This window comes from Marmota monax, unplaced genomic scaffold (genome assembly GCF_021218885.2).
Source record: "Marmota monax isolate L192 unplaced genomic scaffold, Marmota_monax_Labrador192_F-V1.1 WCK01_AAM20220418_F8-fsc00451, whole genome shotgun sequence".
NCBI classification, from domain to species: domain Eukaryota; kingdom Metazoa; phylum Chordata; class Mammalia; order Rodentia; family Sciuridae; genus Marmota; species Marmota monax.
The window spans coordinates 270,160-286,034 of record NW_026694711.1 but is presented as its reverse complement, the minus strand read 5'-3'; the positions used below and the strand labels follow the sequence as shown (position 1 = coordinate 286,034).

The 15,875-nt window shown below is 33.8% G+C and overlaps 1 protein-coding gene across 5 annotated transcripts in view; it reads right to left on the bottom strand.

Moving 5' to 3' along the window:
• The window catches only part of Klf8 (KLF transcription factor 8), a 275,905-nt gene that overhangs the window by 206,102 nt on the left and 53,928 nt on the right, over positions 1-15,875 (bottom strand). For 4 of the 5 annotated variants that reach the window (XM_058572505.1, XM_058572506.1, XM_058572502.1 and 1 more), the window contains exon 2: positions 973-1,024. The exons of the other annotated variant lie outside the window; for it this stretch is intronic. The gene's annotated coding sequence lies outside the window, so the exon portion shown is untranslated. The remainder of the gene's footprint in view (positions 1-972; positions 1,025-15,875) is intronic. 5 annotated transcript variants of the gene reach the window in all.

Genomic DNA, 15,875 nt, shown 5'->3' with positions numbered 1-15,875 from the left:
CTTTAAGCCACCACCCTGCAAGATCATTGCAGGCTTGCTGCTTCCTTTAACCAATTATCATAGTTTCTGCTAAGTGACACTCTTTAATAGCTGTATCTACTCATGATTCTAGGAATCTAGGAATCACTCCCTACTTATAACCCCTTTAGACCTTGGAGTAATAGCACTTCCTATGAATATACTTAGAATATTACACTATATTTTATCATTTATCTATCCCTTGCTCACAATTTTGTAAGTAGATTCTGTACTAACCTTACTCAAATTACTTAATACGAGCAGGACATATGTTTTCAGCTGGAATGCTCTCTGACACAACAATCATCATCATAATCCAAGAAATAATAGTAAGTATTTATTGTGCATTTACTGTGTGTCAGGTTTCATTCCAAATATTTGAAGTGTATTGACTTAAATGAGTCATTTTCACAATAACTCTATGAGTTAATTATCATTTTATTTTATTTTTCTTTCTTTTTTTCTTTTTTACCAGAGGTTAAAACCAGGGGTGCTTAACCACTGAGCCACATCCCCAGCCATTTGTTTTTTATTTTGAGAGAGGTCTCACTAAGTTGCCAAGAGCTTCATAAACTTGCTGAGGCTGGCTTTGAACTTTCAATCCATCAGTTTCAGCCTCTTGAGCCACTGGAGCTACAGGTGTGTGCCACTGTGCCCAGCTATGATTTTATTTTCCACAAATTACTTAAATCTCTCCTTTCTTGATCTCTGATTCAGGTATTTCCCCCTCCATTTTATTGTGAAAAGAAATTGGAGTTGCCTCTTCCTATATCACTAAAAGGTGATAAGGCCCCAAATGCATCAAGGGTTGCAAAAATAATGTATGGGTAACAGAAAGGACACACTTTAATTATATTCAGAACAAGATGAGGAAAGAATGAATAGGGAAAAAAAAACTACTTAAAGTCAATTGTATAAAATTGAGGAATGATCTTAGAAGAAGTTGTTCCTCACCTTCCATTTTACTCCTTCTGATATTCTTCTGTCACAGAGAATGATTTTCAGGCTAAAAGGGATATGAGAAGAAAAGGTAAAATATACATAGGGAAGAGGCAAAAGTCCATGACAACTAAAACAATAGTGAGAAATTATATGAATCCATTTTAACAAAATTGTTAAATTCCATCATCAAGAAGGGGGTTGAAAAATACAAGAAAAAGACGCCATAGATACAAATCAAATATATCTAAGTAGAAATGAGGATTTTTAAAAATCATCTTTTCTTGTATTTTTCAATAATATGTTACATGCAATTTTATTTTTCACTATATACAGTCTTGAATTGTTCTTTTTTTTGTAACATCTTCTTGTTCTCTCAGTAAACTGAGGAAATGCTTTTTCTTCTAGAACACAATAACTCCTTGATCAGAATCTATTTTTCAAAGCTTCCCAATGTTCATGGAATGATATCCAGACATTTTACAAAGGCTCTACTGCAAAGGTTCTGTACAATCAGGGAAATAAAGGAAAGAAGGAGCAACGAAGTAATTTTTGTAAATCCAAAAACAATGAATAATTTCTCTTTCAATTATTTCTATTCCTCCAAACTCATTTTGTATCCCATTGTTCTTTAATTCCTTTATTTCAGCTACTGGAACTCTTATAATACCTGGATATTCTACATTTCCTTTTTACATAAATGCCTGGTATTCTGAGATTAATATATAAATTATATTGCATACCAGTTACACACACACACGGATTTCAATTATATATCTGGAAACAATGCTTTGCTGAATTAGATAATAGTTTTACAGATTCTTTACAGCCATGGAGTGAAGAGGATTGACGTTAATTATTGGGCTAAGATACAGTTTGTAGAAGTAGCATAGCACCTTAGAACACAAAACCTATAGTCTTTATTTATATATTGACTCATTCATTCATTAAGCAAATATTTATTGAGCATCTATTCCTTACAAAACCCACAGATCCTTCAGGATCCCTATTCATTCATTCAATCAATATTCTGTCAACCATGTGCCAGAAAAAATGTTAGGCACTTTGATGCATGAAACAAAAATTATCCTTGTTTTCATGTAAGATACAGACTAATGAGGACAGTAGATACTAAAAGTAACACAAATTGATCATTTACAATTTTATAGGTTCTACAAGTGTGAAGTACAAAGTGCAATAAGAATGAATCACAGAAAGACCTGACCTAGTCCAAGTGTCTGAGCAGGTTGCATTGAGGAAATGATATATAATACCTGCCCCCCCAAAAAAAAATGAGTAAGAATTAAAAAAATAAGATGGGTAGACTTGATTCTGTGTTGGTTGTATAATAAAGGAAGTAATCAGAACCACCCCTCAGTGATATTTCACATATGTATCACAAAACATCAATGTTAGGAGTTCTAAAATGGTCCATAGCAGATGCCAGCACTCACCTCCTTTTCCACAAAGAAAAACCAAAGAAAGATCTGCATAGCTGTATTTTGAGGTGCATTACTGCAGGAGAATGCTGGAACCCAGAAAGACAAATTGGAACATTGTAAGATTCTGAGACCTGCAATGACAGCATAGAAAGAGAAAGCACCTTGACAAATACAATACTGGCTCCCCGGCTGGAGGAGGAGGTTACTCTACTTTGCAGGGGAAAGATTGAATGAGAGAGTCCCAGCAAACTCCATCACCATGGACACTGACAATCCTAACTACAAAAAGTTTCACCATGGTCACAGTTTTACAGACCAATTAGGGAACAACCTGAAATCTGCACCATACTTTTGTTTTTCAAAAGGAATTCACATTGTCCCCCAATCAACCCCAGAGAATAGACTGCTATGGCTGACACCATCTTGAAAGGGAGCTATTATTTTAATTCATACTAATTTAAAGGGCAGAAACGCCTGCATATTTGCATCTCTGGGATCTTATATACACCATACAACACTGGTAAGGTGTATATAACACTGGTAAGCATAAACTAACTTGACCCATCTTGTCCAAGAAAAGAAGCTGTAACCCCAGCATCAAACCCACTAAGTGTCCTGTACTTCAGGATTGAGGTATTTTAGCACAAAGGGGAAGAGAGAGCACCACCCATGAGAACAGAGACCAGAGCACTTGTCCACAGGGGAAAAGAGGGTGGTCAACCATGCATGGACATTAACCAATGCCCGAAAAGATGGCAGGAACTTGTAGCCCTCACTAGCCAGATCTTTCCTATACCATGTGCAGCATGTTCCTTTCCTTTGAGGGCTAGAGCCTGATATTAAGTGTCCTGCCACCACAGCCCCACCTTGGTGCCACATCTGGGCATATGCTTATCGCCCTTTGGGGTTAAGAATGCACCAGATATGCAAATCTCAACACAGAAATATAAGAAACAGGGGAAATAAAGTCATATGACACCTCTAGAACACAATAACTCAATAGATAACATGATACAACACAAGAACTCAAAAAAATGTATTAAAAAGATGCCTGATAAATTTCAAAAGAATATTACAATGAAGCCAAATGATATTCAAGAGAACATTAACAGTTTAACTAAAATGAGTCATGATATGAATAAGATATTCATGAAATAGATGGAGATCTTGAAAAAGAACCAAACAAAAATCTTGGAAATACAGAGCTTCATAAGACAAATTTTAAAAATACAGTTGGAAGCCTCAATGATAGACCAGATGAAACAGAGGAAAGAATATCTAAACTTTAAGCTTTAAGACAGATCATTTGAAATCCCAAGTCAGACAAAGATAAAAAGAAAGAAGAATGAAGAGAGCCTTCACAGTTTGGAGTGAACCATTAAAGGTTTTTGTGGTACTTGAAGGAAAAGATAAAGGGGAAGGCATAGAAACCTATTCAAAGAAGTAATAGGTAACCCAAATTTTGGGCTGGGGATGTGGCTCAAGCAGGCCCATGGAACCTCAAACAGACATAGTGTGACCAGAAAAGATCCTTAACCCAACATAGTAGAATCAAAGATAAAAGAAAAAGAGAAGTTTCTGAAACCTGCAAGAAAAAAGAACTAAGTCACATTTAAGGGAACCACCATTGTACTACAAGCAGATTTCTCCGTGGAAACATAACTGGCTAGAAATAAATGGAATGATATGTTACAAATTTTGAAAAAATAAATAACTTTAAATCAGAACTACTATATCCTGAAAATGTATCTTTCACAAATGGAGAAGAAATAAATATTTTGCAAGTTAGGCAAAAGTGGAGGGAATTATCACCAGATAGGCTAAACAAAAGATGATTAGGCCATGTAGAAGACAAATTTCCAGGCCTCAAATATAGGGTATATGATCTTGAAAACATACTCAGCAATAAAGAAAACATGATAAGAAACCATAGCCAGAATATTCAGGAAGTCTGGGACATTATAAGAACAAACCTAAGAATTATCAGCATTAGGGTGCATATCAAGATACAAGCTAAGGGCATGCATAAACTTTTCAGGGAAATAATGTCAGAAAAATTTTCAACCTTGGGAATGAAAATCAGATATATGAGATATTCGGAAGTCCAAATAGACAAGATCCTTTCAAGACACATTATAATTAAACTGTCTAGTATACAGAATAAAGATAAAACTTTAAAAGCATCAAGAGAAAAATGGAAGGTTATATTTAGGGGTAAGTCAATAAGAATGACCTCTGATTTTTCTACATAAACTCTTAAACCAGGAGGGCTTAGAACTATGTATACCAAACCCTGAAAGAAAATAATTTCCAACCAATATTGTTATACCCAACAAAGTTTTCGTTCAGAATTAAAGAACCAAAAACATTTCCAAGGTAAGCATAAATTAAAAAAATTCATGGCTACAAAGCCAGTAAAAACTTTGCAACTTCTAGAAGAAAACACATACTTAACAGTCCAACATATTGGTGTAGGCACCAACTTCATAAACAAGACCCCTGAAACTCAAGAAGTAAAACCAAGAATCCATAAATGGTATGACATCAAATCTAAAAGCTTCTGCACAACAATGGAAACATGAGCATGAAGAGAGAGCTACATACAGAATGGGAGAAAAATTTTGCCAGCTACTCTTCAACAGGAAATTAATATACAAAGTATATAAAGAACCCAAGAAACTTAACACTGAAGCAAAATCCAAACCATAAATGTATAAATGATGTAAATAGATATATTTCAGAAGAAGAAATGCAAATGGCCAAGAAATACATGAAAAAATGTTCAGCATCTCTAGCAATCAGGAAAATACAAATCAAAACTATACTGAAATTTTATCTCTCTCTGGTTAGAATGGCAACCATAAAGAATACAAACAATGATTGCTAGTGATGATATTGAGTACAGGTACACTGAAACATTTATGTTTGGAATGAATATAAATTAGGACAACCACTTTGGAAAGCAGTATGGAGATTTCTCAAGAGACTAGAAATTGGCCAGTTGTAGTGGTGCAGCCTGTAATCCCAGTGGCTGGGAGGCTGAGACAGGAGGATCATAAGTTCAAAGCCAGCGTCAGCAAAGGCAAGGCACTAAGCAACTCAGTGAGACTCTGTCTCTAAATAAAACACAAAAAAGGGTTGGGGATGTGGATCAGTGGTTGAGTTCCCCTGAGTTCAATCCCCAGTACCAAAAAAAAAAAAAAAGACTAGGAATTGAATTAACATATGATCCACCTATTTCATTCCTTGGTACTTACTAAAAAGAACTAAAATCATCATACTACAGTGATAGATGTATACCAATGTTTATAGCAGCACAATTCATGATACCCAAATTGTGGAACCAGCTTAGATGTCTGTCAATAGAAAAATGGATAAAGAAAATGTGGTATATATACACAATGAAATTTTATTCAGTCATAAAGAAGAATGAACTTATATAATTTCCTGGTAAATGTATGAAAGAAGAGAACATCATGCTGTGTGAAATAAGCCAGACTCAGGAAGTCAAGTGTCAAATATTTTCTCTCGTATGTGGAAGCTAGAGAGAAAAAGACAAAATTAAAATTAAAAAAGGGCTCTCATATTTCATGAGAACAACAGAACATGAGAAGGGGAGGTCATGAGAAGCACTGAGGAATGAAATCCACCAAATCATGCTAGGTTCATGTATGAATACACCACAATGAATCCTCTGTGTGTGTGTGTATATATATAAATACATATTATATAATTAGCAAAATTTATATGAATTAAAATGGAGATCAATAAGCTACTACAAGTGGATCAAGGGGATGGGGATGGGTGAGAAAGAGAAGGTACTTGGAAATGAGAATGATAAAATTATATTATGTGCATATGCAAATATGGCACATGTGCCACTATTATGTATAACTATACTGCACAAATAAAATTAATAAAAAATCAATAGCTCAATAGGTTCTGTGTATACCAATAATTAATATGCTGAAAAATATATCTGAAAAACAATTACATTCACAATAGCTTCAAAAAATTAAAATACTTAGAGATGAATCTATCCAAGGAGGTGAAATACCTCTGCAATTAAAATTATAGAATTTTTAAGAAAGAATCTGAAGATATTTCAAGGTAGAAAAACCTCTCATGTTCATGGATGTTCATGACTGATATTGTTAAAATGGTCATATTATAAAAAGTGATCTACAGACTCTATGAAATCCCCATTAAAATACCAGTGATACTCTTTACAAAACTAGAAAAACATTCCTATAATTTACATGGAAGAATACAAGACCCAGAATAGCCAAAACAATTCTGAGCACAAAGATCAATCCTGTAGACATAGCAATACCAAATTACAAATTATACTACAGAGCCAATGTGGTGCTGGCATAAAAAACAGACACATAGATCAATGGAACAGAATCGAATACACAAGAACAAACCAACATAGCTACAGTCATCTGATTATTGACAAAGGGGCCAAAAATATACAATTAGAGAAAAGACAGCTTCTTTAACAAGTGGTGCTAGCAAAACTGGATATCCATATGGGAAGAAATGAAACTAGATCCTTATCTCTCTTTCTGTACAAATGTCAATTCAAAGTGAGTTGATTCTGGTCCTTTCTATAAGACCAGAAACTTTCCAACTCTTAGAAAGAGAAATAGGGGAAACATTTCAACATATAGGCACAGGAAGACACTTCCCAATCAGAGCCCTATAGTTGATGAAATAAGACAGAATCAATAAAAAGGAATTGCAGCAAATGAAAAACTTCTGTACGGCAAAGGAAATAACACAGTAGTGACAACCAACAGTATGGGAGAAAATCTTTGACAGTTATTCCTCTATTAAAGGATTAATATCCAGAATATATAAAGAATTCCAAAAGTCAATATTAAAAATCAAGAAGCCAAATAAATAAATAGAAAAAAAGAACAGAAAAGACACTTCTCAAAAGAAGTACAAATGGCCAATATTTATTTGAAAAATCAAGGAAATGCAAATCAAAACTACACTGAGATTGCATCTCACTTCAGTTAGAATGGCAAGTATCAAGAATAAATATAATAATTGCTGAATAAGGACAAAAAGGAATACTTACACACTAGTCGTAGGAATGTACATTAGTATAGCCTCTATGGAGGTTCCTCAATAAGCTAAAAATAGATCTACAATATAATCTAGCTATACCAATGTATTTATCCAAAATAATTAAATTTATAGATACATGCTTACCCACGTTTATTGCCACACAGTCATACCAGCCGAATTATGGAATCAGCCTGGCTGTCTGTAAACACCTTTAATTGCACCTAATCATAGAATTTTAGAGTTGCAAATTTAGATATGAGGTATCTCCCAAAAGCTCATGTGTGAGACAATGAAAAAATGTTCAGAGGCAAAATGATTAGATTATAAGACCTTTAACATAATCAGTAGATTAATCCACTGATATGATTAACTGTGTGATAGCCATGGGCAGATGGGGTGTGTTGAAGGAAATAGGTCACTGGGGGCCTTTTTTGGGGGTTTATATTTTGTACTTGGCAAGCAGATCTCAATCTCTCTCTCTCTCTCTCTCTCTCTCTCTCTCTCTCTCTCTCTCTCTGTGTGTGTGTGTGTGTGTGTGTGTCCTTCCCTTCCTCCCTCCCTCCCTCCTTCCTGGTTGTCACTTCCTGAGCTGCTTTCCTTTGCCATGCCCTTCCGCCGTGATATTGTCTCACCTTAGGATCAGAAGATGGCACTGGCTGACCATGGACTGAACCTCTGAAACCTTGAACCAAAATAAACTTTTCTTCCTCTACATTGTTTTTTTCTTTTTTTTTTGTTTGAGGTAACTGAAAACTTTATTTTTTATTTGTTCTTTTCAGATATACATGACAGTAGAGTGTATTTTGACATATTATACATACATGGAGTATAACTTATTCTAATTAGGATCCCATTCTTATGGTTGTACATACCGTGAGTCTCACTGGTCATGTATTTATATGAACATGGGAAAGTTATATCCAATTCATTCTACTGTCTTACCTATGTCCATTCCCTCTCCCTTCCCTTCATTCCCCTTTGTCTAATCCAATGAACTTCTATTCTTCCCTCTCCCTCCCCCTTATGTGTTACTATCAGAGAGAACATTTGGCCTTTGGTTTTGGAGGACTGGCTTATTTCACTTAGCATGATAGTCTCCAGTTCCATCCATTTACCAGCAAATGCCATAATTTCCTTCTTCTTTATGTCTGAAAAAATATTCCATTGTCTACATTATTCTGGTCAGGCATACTGGTCACAGTGCGGCAAAAGTGGACTAAAATAGTAAGAATCTAATCTTACATTCAAAATATAAATCCTCTCTATTACAGACATAACAAGTAATTTTTTATTTTGCTTTTTCAAAATAGTTCTAGGCTAGTTTGAGTAATTTTGAGTCAGTCCATTGCAATGATCTCCAGCCCATCAGGGTGTATCAATGGATTCAAAAGCATCTCTGTGCACTTATGGAAGAGCATATTTAAACAGAAAACTAAAATATAGAAACATTTGGGTGTGGGAGACTAAATTGGAAAAAAAATTACATAAATAACTTTTGTCCCATTCTCTCATATCTGATACCAAAGAAAGAGATTCTTACAGCCTAAGTGTCTTTCTTCAGACTAAATGTATCAGCTTATAGACATGGACTCTCTAGTTTTAGGCTTTCGTCAATGCTGCAACAATATCTTATTCCCCTCCCCACCTCAATTTAAGGAACTTGACTTTTATAAAGGAAGTAATGAGGAAGTTAAGCTCAGTCTCATCACAGCATCTAAAACAAAATATACTTTTTTAAAGTTAATTAAATTTAACAGATACATAAAATTGTACATATTTATGGTATAACGTGACATTTTGATATATGTATATGTTGTGTAATGTTTAAATCAGGTTAAATATATCTGTCATTTCTCTATGGCAAAAACTTCCAAGATGCTGTCTTACAGTTTTTTTTTTTTTTTTGAGATGTGCAGTTCATTATTTTCTATAGTTATCCTGCCATGCAATAGCACACCAGAACATTTTGCTCCTATCCAACTGTAACTTAGTACCCACTGATCAATCTTTCTCCATCTCTCTCCCCACACTCTTCCTGCCTCTGGTTACTACCATTCTATTCTCAACTTCTATGAGATCAACTTTTTTTAGATTCCACAATGTCATACAGTTACTTGTCTTTCTGTATCTGACTGAATTCACTTAATGATCTCGAGTTCCATCCATATTGTCACAAATGACAGGATTTTGTTCTTTTTTATGCCTGAATTACATCCCATTTTCTATCTATTTTATCTATCTAAGGATTTTTTTTTACCATTTCTTGGCTATTGTGAATTTGCACTCCCATGTTTATTGCAGCACTATGCACAAAATATGCTTTTAAGCAGCTCTATTCCCTAGCTGATATTTGAAAAATTCCTCCATACTCCACCTCTATTCATCAGAAAAAGAACCAGATTTTGATTCATCCTTTCTTCCCACTGCTGTTATATTAGAAGTGAGGCACAAGCTGAGTACTGTGGTGCACACCTGTAATCCCAGTGACTTGAGAGTGTAAAGCAGGAGGATTGCAAGTTCAAGCCAGCCTCAGCAATTTAGCAAGACCTCAGCAATGTAGCAAGATCCTGTCTCAAAATAAAAAAATAAAAAAGGACTAGGGATGTAACTCAGTGATAAAACACCCCTGAGTTCAATTCTGAGTATAAAAAAAAGTGAGGCACAAAGGGCTGGAGGTGTAGTTCAGTGATAAAACTACATTTTTCATATGCATAAAGCCCTGGGTTCAATTCTTAGTATCAAAACTATGGGAACATTTATTCCTAAGAAGCAATAAAAGGAATAAAAATCTAATTTCCATTAGCTACTTTGCTTTATCTTGCTAATGCAAACATATTATGAGTTGGCCTCTTTTCCTACTCCTGTGTCTGTATCGCCCTGTGTAATATTGAACAAGTTACTTTCCATGCCTTAATTTTCTCATCTGTTAAATTAGAATAGTTATAGTAAACATTGTTATAGGATTGTTACAAATTAGAAGAGTTCATGCCAAACGCTTGATGCCTTACATATAGTGAATGATCATAATATGCCATCAGTATTCCCCAAGTTGATGAGTTTTAATGATGTTCTGTGTAAGAAAATTCTGTGATTTACTCATTTTCAACATCCAAGTTCAAATAATTATTTAAAAACGCTCCCAAACAACTAACAATGAGCAATCTGAAAAGGAAATTAAGAAAACAAATCAGTTTATGAGAGGATAGGAAATAATAATATATTCAGGAATAAATCTAATCTAGAAAGTGAAGGATGAACACATTAAAAACTAAAATATTAAAGAAGATACAAATAAATAGAAAGACAATTACATTCATAGATTGGAAAATTTATAATTGTCATGATGTCAGTACACACAAAGCAATTCAATGCAATCTTTACTAAAACCCCAATGGCATTTTCCTACAGATATAGAATAATTCATCATAAAACTCATACAGAATCTCAAGTGACCCTGAATAGCAAAAATAATTTTTAAAAAGAACTAATTGGAAGGCCTCACATTCCCTGATTTCAAAATTTAATGAGTTAAAGTAACCAAAACACTGTGATACTGACATAAAGACAGTCAAATAGGCCAATGGAATATAATAGCAAAAAAAAAAAATGGTTGCATATATCTTAAACTAACTCCAACAAGGGTGCCTGGGTCTTTCACAGAGGAAAGAGCAGTCTCTTCAACAAAAAGGTACTGGGAAAACAGGGTATCCACATGTAGAACAATGAAATTTGACCCTTATCTTATACCAGATATCAAAACAAATGTAAGACCTAAAACTACAAAATTCCCAAAAGATAACACAGGGGAAAAGATTCATGACATTGAACCAGGCAATGATTTATTTACTATAACATCAAAAGTATAGGCAACCAAAACAAAAGTATACAAATGGGACTACATCAAACTCAAAACTGTATACATCATTAATAGAATGAAAAGACAACCTATAAAATCAAAGAATATTTGCAAATCATATATCAAATAAGGGTTTAATCCAGAATACATAAATAAATAATTTTTATCACTCAACAACAAAATATCAAATAAAAAAATACTTAAAGAATTTGAATAGACATTTTTCCAAATATGATATACAAATGGCCATTAAGAACATGAAATGATGCTCAAAATCATAAATAGAGAACTGCTGAACAAAACCACAATGGTCCTTCATATTTCTGTAATATCAGTTGTAATGCCTCCTCTTTTCTAATTTTGAGTCCTCCCTCCTTTTTAAAATATTTCTAGTTGTAAATGGATCTTTTATTTTGTTTATTTATTTGTATGTGATGGTGAGGATGAAACCCAGGGCCTCACACATGCCAGGCAAGTGCTCTACCACTGAGCTACAACTCCAGCCCCTCCTCTCTCTTTTTTTTAATCTACTTAAAGTCTTGTCAATATCGTGCATCTTTTTTAAAAACCAATTTTTAGCTTTGTTGATCTTTCTGTTGTTTCTAATCTTTCTTTTGTTTAGTTATGATTTGTTCTTTCTTATTTCTTTCCCTTTGATAGGTTTGGCTTACTTTTTTCTCCCTTTCTACTTCCATGAGGTATAATGTTAGGTTGCTTATTTGAGATCTGTCTTTTTTCATGTAGGTGGTCTATTGCTATAAACTTCCCTTTCAGGACTGCTTTTGCTGTGTCTCATATATTTTGTGTTTTCATTTTCTTTTTACTCTTGTATCAGCCCCATTTATTTATTTTTACCTTTGCATTTTAATTATGTATAATAGTGGAATCCATTACACAATAATGTAATTTGTTATCTTTTAATTAATGCATTATAACTATATATAAAAGTGTGGTACATTCATTTATGGGCATACCATAGTTTGTTTGATTTCATTCCCTAGTTCTTCCCCTTTACCTCCCATTCTCCCTACCCATTGTCTCCCACTTCTATTCTACTAATCTCCCTTCTATTTTTCATGGGATACCCTTTTTGATTCCTTTTTCTCTCTATCTAGATTCCACATATAACAGAAAATATTTGCAACTTGACTTTCTGAGTCAGGCTTATTTCACTTAACATGATTTTTTTACAGTTCCATCCATTTACCAGCAAATGAAACATTTTCATTCTTCTTTTTGGCTGAGTAAAATTCCATTTTATATATATATATACCAGTTTTTGTTCAAAGAGGTTTTTGAAATTTATCCTTCAATTTCTTATTGACATACTGGTTGTTCAGGATCATGTTGTTTAAACTCCACATATTTGTGCCTTTTCCAAGGTTTCACCTGTTATTAATTTCTACATTCATGCCATTGAGGTAAAAAAAATGTGACATAATTTTGATCTTCTTAAGTTTGTTAATCTGTTTTGTAACCCAACATATCATCTATCCTAGAGAATGTCCCACATGCGCTTAAGAAAAATGTTCATTTTGTTGGATGTAATATTCTATAAATATAGGTTAGATCCATTTGGATTAATATGTAGTTGAAATTCAACATTTCTTTATTTATTTTATGTCTATATGATCTGTCCAATTTTAAAAGTGATATATTGAAGCTTCTTATTTTTATTGTATTAAAGTCTATGTCTTCCTTCTGATCTATTAATATATTTAGGTGCTCTAATATTGGGTTCATATACATTCAAAATTATTATATCATCTTTAATAATTGACCCCACTGTCATTGTATAATGACCACATTTTCTCTTCTTATAGATTTTGACTTTAAAAGTCTTTTTTGTCTAATATAAGTTTAGCTATTCTGTCTTTTGCTTTCCATGTGCATGAAATATTTTTACATCCCTTCACCTTCAGTCTGTGCATGTCCTTAGAGGTGAAGTGAATCTATTATAGACAGCATATATTTGGGTCTTGTTTTATAATACATTTAGCTACTCAAAGTCTTTTTGTAATTTTTAGTTTTATTTTTTAGTTGTTGATTGACCTTTTTTTTTTTAATTTACATATGGTGCTGAGAATCAAACCCAGTGCCTCATACATGCTAGGCAAGTGCTCTATGGCTGAGCCCCAGCCCCAGTCCCACTACTCAAAGTCTTTTGATTGGATAATTTATATACATTCAAAGTAATTATCAATAGGTAACAAACTTACTATTGGCATTTTGTTATTTTCTGGTTAATTGTAGATCATGTATTTTTCTCTCCCTCTCTTGCTTTCCTTTTTTGTTTGATGATTCCTGTAGTTATATACTTTGAATTTTGAAGTTCATAAGAGACCACTATGAGCAACTATACACAAATAAACTGGGTGACCTAGAGTAAATTTTTACAATTAAAATAACAATTTAAAAAATAATGGATAAATTCCTAGAAATATGTAACCTATCAAAACTGAATCATGATGAAATAGAAAAACTGAACAGGCCAATAATGAATAAAGAAATTAATTCAGTGTTATGGTTTACATGAGGTGTCCTTCAAAAGCTCACCTGTGAAACAATGCAAAAAGTTTAGAGATGAAATGATCGGATTATGAGAAACTTAACCTAATCAGTACATTAATCCACTGTTATGGCTTAACTGGGCAGTGACAATAGGCAGGTAGGAGATTAGCCTGTAGTTTCCTTGTAGTTTTGTAATATCCTTATCTGGATTTGGTTTATAAATGAGCTTAGAGGTATTCCCTCATTTTCAATTTTGGAAGAGTTTGAAAAGGATTGATATTAGTTCTTCTGAAAGTATTTGGTAGAATTAAGCATTGAAGCCATCAGGTCCTGGGCTTTACTTTGGTGGAGACTTTTTATTACTGATTATTTTAGTCAGATTTTTCATCCTGACCAAAAGACCTGACAAAAACAACTTAAAGGAAGAAAAATTGATTTTTGGCTCATGGCTTTAGAGGTTTAGTCCATGGTTGGCTGACTCTATAGCTCTGGGCCTGAGGTGAAATAGGATCTCATGGCAGAAGGGCTTGACAGAGGAAAGCAGTTCTGGACATGGCAACCAGGAAATAGAGAGGGAGAGAGCTCTGTTCACAATGAACAAAATATAATCTCAAAGGCATGCCCTCAGTGACCTACTTCCTCTAGCCACATCCCTAAGAAAACATCCAAGCCATTTTCTCAGAAATTTTTAAAAATCCCAGTATTCCTATGGACAAGAAAAGATGCCAAATAACAAAAACAAAGTAAAGAGAACAAAGTTGGAGGCATCACACTACCTGATATTAAAATATATTTAAAGCTATTGTAATCAAAACAAGAATATATTGACTTTTATCAAAATAAGACATACAAATGGCCAAAAGATACATGAAAAAATGCACAACCTCACTATTCCTCAGTGAAATGCGAATCAAATTCATGAGATACCTCTTTACCCCAGTTGGAATGGCTATCAAAAAGATTAGAAATTAACACATATTACTGAGGATGTGGATTAAAGAAAACTCTTTTGGGGGGGTAGGGGGTACCAAGGATTGAACTCAGGGGAACTTGACCACTGAGCCCCACCCCCCAGCCCTATTTTGTATTTTATTTAGAGACAGAGTCTCACTGAGTTGCTTACAGCCTTGCTTTTGCTGAGGCTGGCTTTGAACTTGCAATTCTCCTGCCTCAGCCTCCCAAACCACTGGGATTACAGGCGTGTGCCACTGCACCCAGCTTAAAAGGAAACTCTCTTTTACATTAATGGTAGGAATGTAAATTAGTACTGCCATTATGGAAAACAGTATGAATTTCCTCAAAACTTAAAAATAGAATTTACTATAATACCTGGCAATCGCTCTACTGAGTATTCAAAGGAAATAGCCTGCCAAAAAAAACCTGTACTCCCATGTTTACTGCAGTACTATTTACAATAACTGGGATATAGAATTAACCAAAATGTCCATCAACAGATGAACAGATAAAGAAAATGTGATATTTATACATATTGGAATACTATTCAGCTATGAAAGCATGAAACCCTGACATCTGCAACAACCTGGATGAACTTGGAGGACATTATGTTAAGTAAAGTAAGTCAGGAACAAACATTAAGTGATTTTACTCCTTAGTGTAATCCAGAAAAGTTGATCTAATAGAAGTTCAGAGTAGAATAATGATTACGAACACTGGGGAGAGTATGAAATATAGGAGATGAGGGGATTTTGGCCAACATATATATTGCTAATGTTACACAGAGAAGGAATAAGTCATGGTGTTTTATGGCACCATAGAGTGAATATAATTAACAATAATACATTGTATATAACAAAATAGTTAGAAGAGAGAATTTTGAATGTACTCACCATAAAGAAATTATAAAAATTTAATGTGATGGATATGTTGATTATCCTGAATTTATATTTATCATTACCTAATGCATACATGAATCAAAACATCATGTTGTACCTCATAAATACGTATAAATGTTGTGTCAGTTAAAAATAAATGTTAAAAGCTTGGTACTGGCATAAATGTCAATATATCAA